We start from the raw sequence: 6,282 nt of genomic DNA, 5'->3' as shown, positions 1-6,282 counted from the left end.
AATTCTATGCACTACGATTTTAATTATTTGCATTTCTATGCACTAAGATTTTAATTCTTTGCAATTCTATGCACTACGATTTTAATTATTTGCAATTCTATGCATCATACGATTTTAATTATTTGCAATTCTATGCACTATGATTTTAATTCTTTGCAATTCTATGCATTAAACGATTTTAATTCTTTGCAATTCTATGCACTACGATTTTAATTATTTGCAATTCTGTGCTCTACGATTTTAATTATTTGCAATTCTATGCACTACGATTTTAATTATTTGCAATTCTATGCTATAAATGATTTTAATCCTTTGCAATTCTATGCACTACGATTTTAATTCTTTGCAATTCTATGCATCATACGATTTTAATTCTTTGCAATTCTATGCACTACGATTTTAATTATTTGCAATTCAATGCTCTATATGATTTTAATTATTTGCAATTCTATGCACTACGATTTTAATTCTTTGCAATTCTATGCATTATACGATTTTTATTCTTTGCAATTCTATGCACTAAGATTTTAATTCTTTGCAATTCTATGCATTATACGATTTTATTTCTTTGCAATTCTATGCACTAAGATTTCAATTCTTTGCAATTCTATGCACTACGATTTTAGGTCATTGCAATGTGGTTTTATTCTGTGCAATATAATCTGAAATATGTACTCGGACAATTGCAGTTGGCCAATTGGGGAGTATAGTCGACCTATGGCTATAAGATGTGTATGTAAACATACTGACTGTACAGCAAATGCAATTGTGTTGGGAGCGTTTCACCTGGTAGCCTGGAAGCTAGTTTGCTCCAACGCAACTGTGTTGGGAGCGTTTCACCTGGTAGCTTGGAAGCTAGTTTGCTCCAACGCAACTGTGTTGGGAGCGTTTCACCTGGTAGCTTGGAAGGTAGTTTGCTCCAACGTAACTGTGTTGGGAGCGTTTCACCTGGTAGCCTGGAAGCTAGTTGCTCCAACGCAACTGTGTTGGGAGCGTTTCACCTGGTAGCTTGGAAGGTAGTTTGCTCCAACGCAACTTTGTTGGGAGCCTTTCGCCTGGTAGCTAACCTGTGTGTTGTATTTATTCATATTACTTAATTGTTTAGCATCTGCATTAGCTAGCTATAGCTGCTGTGTACGGGGAATGGGTTAGCCTAGCGATTTTTAGTACTTGCACTTGGTCCTATGAACATCAACACCGGCAAATTCATATTTGTAGTACTGCAAATTTAAATTTTTGACAAATTTTCCATTTCAATATTTTGTCAAATTTCACAAAGTCCATTCCAAGATATCTACAGACTTCAGCAATGGAGGCAAGTAAGGTTTATCACTTTCTATGGCAATTTACTTGAGTTAAATTATTTGCTCTATAAAAACATATGGTTATCACTGTACCATAATCATCTTGCTAGATATGCCTCATGCTGTCCTTTTATACTTATATGCAAGGAATTTAAGCATTGACAATTATTTATGAACGTTGAACCATGAAAGAATTGAATTATTTTTGTTCAGGGGTGGGTTTGCCCCTGAACATTTAATTTCAAGATCAGTGTTCTACAGCGTTTGTCAAATTCAGGACTGGCGCTGGAAGCTGTAGGTGGAGGGAAGACCAGGAAGGGTGCAGCTCTGCAGATGCTGAAGGGTAAGACAACGGAATACACATATTGATGGCTTGCTTGATTGTTTAGATTATTTAGAATGACACGTCAGCGACGCATCGTACAGATCTAAAGTTATCCATACAGATGTGTTCATTCTGACTGGCTGTTAAGAAAGCATTCTCGGCAACTAGGACTAGTCAGGATGTGTATTACATGTGGCTGGCTTTTGGGGTTGGGAGTAATAACTATTGTAATTAGTTCTATCAAAACAGCCCACTATGTACTGTGCTGTAAAAGTGCATGTAAAATACACTATTGACATCTGAGTGAAGTGTTGGACTGCATTAATGGGGAGAAAAAAACGTCCAGTGTGCCAAAGGGTCACGTGTGTTCCTGAAGGGACTGAGGCGACGCAGTCGGAGGTCCCGGCGGTGGCGGTCAGCGGGAGGTGTCGAGACCAACCAGCTCCTCGTCCAGGAAAGGTGAATTCTTCAGACCGTTCTTCAAAGGATCAATAAAGTAAATCTTATCATCTAAAAAATCTAGGACACAGTAGCTGGGTTCATCAGCAAATTGTAGCTGGGCTTTTGGTCCCCCAGAAAAAAGTCAATGGTGCTGAAGAGCGCTGCTCAGGTGACTCCCCCCCTTATTTATTATCTCTCTCCCCCCCCTAGAGGGGGGTGGGTGATGGGGGTGAGTTAGAGATCTACCTATTTATTTATTTATTTTTATGTTTTTTTATTTTTTTATTTTTTCCACAATGTCTTGTTTTCTAAACGATTTATGATGACTATAAGCTCTGTAAGGTGACCTTGGGAGTCTTGAAAGGTGCCTCTAAATTAAATGTATTATTATTTATTATTATTATTACCTATGGTAGAGAGGTGCGTGATATTTATTCGAGAGATGGTACATGAAACGGATGACCTGTTAAGATGCTAGGGGGATCAACTCCCTGCAGCAGTACCGTATCCCCAACGTCTTGATGTTGGAACCTGTCAAACCCAACGCTAACATTTCGGGAAGCTTTCAGTGCATCCTGACAATGCCACTGTTAGATACATTTACACATGGTTGGGGCCATTGTATAAAATTAATCCATCGATACCATCTCAAAATAATGCTCTCATAGTGTGTGCTTTTGATTTTTTTTTTTCGCTTAGTCAAACTGATATTGGCTAATGCTTAAGAATCGTAAAAATGAATAATTGCTCTTCCGGTCACACAATGCTTGCTTCCATCCTATGTATAATTTTTATACCTACCCTTGCTGTATATTTTTTGCCCTTCTTGCTATGACTAATTTCCACTTGGGATCAACAAATTACTGTTTTTTTCAGGTCTCGATGGAAGAGCAGATGGCTGTGCAGTTGCCATGGTACAGAGACCCAGGTGAGAACTTTGATAAATGGTTCCTTCATTCTGGGACTCTGGGAATAGCTGAACTGACTTGTATACATTTATTGATGAAAGATGGTAATCCAGCACTGACTATTTTAATGTGGTTTTGATGTTGATGCACTATACAATTTTAAATCTTTGCAATTCTATGCACTATACGATTTTAATTCTTTGCAATTCTATGCACTATACGATTATAATTCTTTGCAATTCTATTCACTATACGATTTTATTTATTTGCTATTCTATGCACTATACAATTTTAAGTCTTTGCAATTCTATGCACTGCGATTTAAATTCTTTGCAATTCTATGCACTGTACGATTTTAATTCTTTGCCATATGTTTTTTTTCTGTGCAGTATAAAACGGAATATGTTCAGTGCGGTTCCTTTGGGATTGTTCTCAGGCGGTGTCCTTTTGGTTCAATCCATCTAAACATGTAATCACCAGCGAGACTTGTGTTTACATGACAATCGAGAACCAAATTATTGGGTTAGTCTCACTATGATTGTATTTTTAAGATGCATGTATACACCTTAGTCTGACTAAAATCAGACCAGATCGGGTTTCTCATCGTCGGATTAAGACCTCTAGATTATTCGATTGATGGTCTCATTAATCGTGCATGTACGTTCAATCAGGGTTATGCGTTCTGCACATGCTGGAGATTTTTTCCCAGAGCAGGTAATAGGAGACAATAGTCATGGTGTTGTCACTGTCAAACGGCAAACACGATGGAGAGGTCCAGGAGCAAGACACACTTTTGGACTGACGAGGAAACTCACCATGACGTACCAGTTAAAATACGTGCACAATTTACAGTTTATGGATGGGAGGAAGACTAGAAATTGATTTATTTAAAAAAGGTGATTGAAATGGGTACAATGCCATGCCACCTATCGTACTGGAACATGACATGCTTCGGCCATTGAATCGATGTGTACTTGGACATTTGCAGTTGTTTCATAAAAAGGTTGAAGACTCCCTAGGAATAGCTCAACTGACTTGTATCAATTATACATACATTTATTGATGACGATTTTGATGTTGTTGCCGTAATGACTTGAAGCCTTTTCTCTCCTGTAAATCAATATAAAATCCAACCTAAATGACTGAATGTAATGACCTATGTTTGACGCCAGATGGTGCTGTTACTGTTTTTTGTGTCTTTGATTGGCCTTCACGTTTGGTGATCAAAATGTCTTCTAAATCGGCCAGCACACTGTGAGACTGACTTTACTTTTTGCCTTCAATTTATTTCAGAGTATGATGACCGAACAATGGATCTACAACGATGGCCTACTCCCCATCCACCCTGAGGATCCCTGGCTGCACCTACAATCCAATCTACACCAGACATAACCACTTGGAGCTCAACAACTCCTACAACTCCTCCTGCCTCCTACACACCATACTGTTACCACTTTACCATTTTAACTTTAAAAAAAAAAAGTACTGTAATTCACACCATGTTGTAGGAAAAGCATGTTTAGCTCAATGATTTATACATTCTATTTCTGTGACCCCAACTATTGTATTTCTAACCCAGTTACCTCTGAACCCTCTTTCTAAGGGAGCGACTAAAGGGACAAAGCTGGAGCTAACCTGAGCTTAACAATCGTTCTTTCAAATGTCCTAAATTGAAACACATAAAATGCCTAAAGTAACTTGTCTAACAAAACAAAAAGCCAACCTAATACCCAAACTTAACCATCTAACTCTAAAGATCTCAAATGCCTAAACTCTCTTACCTTAAACGAGTACCTAAACCGAACCATTTAACTAAACATCTCAAAGGCATAAACTCGCTTACCTCAACCTAACCTAATACCCAAACTTAACCATCTAACTGAAGAGCTCAAACACCTAAACTCTTACCTTAACCTAGTACCTAAACTGAACCATCTAACTAAACATCTCTAATAACTAAACTCTTTCCTAATACCTAAACAATCTTTAATGCAATCACTAATGCCTAAACTTAAACAAACACCAATAATAAAAGTTAAGCATCCTTAATCTTAAACCCAAACCAGACTTGTCCCTGGGTCGCTCCACTTTGTGTCTTTGAAGGCATCTCTTTTCCCCTGCATCTGTACATCAAGTACTTCAGATGATATTTGAAAACTTGTTTCATTAATTATCTCCATCCTACCTGAAGGACCTGATTATTCCTTATTTTGAATATGATGTGCATGTATTTACCTGTATGTCAATTGTGGCACCCATTGCACTCCTGACCATCCCTGGAAGAAGGGATCCCCTCCACTGCGTTTCTTCTCAAGATTTCTTCCTTGCTGATTCAAGGGAGTTTTTTCTTGCCCGTGTGGGGGCATGGGTAAAGGGGGGTGTCACAAATATTTGGCCTGTTAAGCCCTTTGAGACTGTAATGGTGATTAAGGGCTATACAAATAAAATTGAATTGAATAAAGATACTTCATCTTTACAGATTTTGTTTTGGGGAATTGGGACAGCAGAGCATCTTAAGCATCCTTACTGGTGAACCTGATCTGACGATATCAATCATAGGACTATGAAGCTGCAGAGTTCTTCCAAGAAAGGGTTCCATTCCAGGATAGCTTTTAACACACTTTATTTGTTAAAGTATTTTGGTACGGTAACTACGGAGCAAAAGGAGGTGGAAGCGTGTTGAGCACGTGCTGAGCGACTCCCAGCTGATCAAAAACATTAACCCTTTGTCTGGCAGCAGCTAGAAGATTCTGAAGTCCAACTTCTCTGTCGAGATTGAACTGAAATGCAATGCACAACATGCAATTTGTCCTTAGTTCAATTTTTAAAACTTTTTATATTTTTTATTATTGCTATTTATTGTGCTGCTCTCTCTTTCGACCTCTCTGGCCTCTCTCTTTGTATGAATACTGTACTGGACTTGGGAAGCCCTGCACAATAATTCCACTGTGTTTGAACTGTCTGGTTTATGCACAAATGGCGAATAAAAACCTTTGAACCTTTGAACCTATTTTTTTTAACCTTTTTGAGATTGATGGGGTGAAGTGGGCGTGGCCTATGTGACGTATTAGCTTCGGCTTCACCTATCTAAAGGTGCTGCCTTCTGTGTGGTTGGAGCAGCTATTGCAGCCTTCAATAAGGTCCTGCTCCCCTTGTGGCTATGTATAGTATTTACGGCTTATATGTTTGGTCCTGCTTCCTTGGGGCTATGTGGGGGCAGCTCAGGTTCTTAAAATACGTAACAAAGCCAATAACATAAGGCTGAATATGTGAAAAGACAAGGTAGATAATGATCGAGGAGTAA

General features: G+C 38.4%; 1 long non-coding RNA gene across 2 annotated transcripts; it reads left to right on the top strand.

The window, feature by feature from the left end:
• Window positions 1-1,459: 1,459 nt before the first annotated feature.
• On the top strand, window positions 1,460-5,797 carry LOC130387842 (uncharacterized). Of its 2 annotated transcripts, none has more exons than XR_008896360.1 (4): window positions 1,460-1,647; window positions 2,006-2,088; window positions 2,947-2,998; window positions 4,272-5,797. It is a non-coding gene; the product is annotated as an uncharacterized LOC130387842 (long non-coding RNA). The 2 variants fall into 2 exon arrangements; XR_008896359.1 differs by having other exon boundaries at window positions 1,976-2,088.
• Window positions 5,798-6,282: the final 485 nt, after the last annotated feature.

This window comes from Gadus chalcogrammus, chromosome 8 (assembly GCF_026213295.1).
Source record: "Gadus chalcogrammus isolate NIFS_2021 chromosome 8, NIFS_Gcha_1.0, whole genome shotgun sequence".
In the NCBI taxonomy this organism is placed as follows: domain Eukaryota; kingdom Metazoa; phylum Chordata; class Actinopteri; order Gadiformes; family Gadidae; genus Gadus; species Gadus chalcogrammus.
The sequence above is the reverse complement of the archived record's forward strand: the minus strand, read 5'-3'. Positions and strand labels throughout refer to the sequence as shown.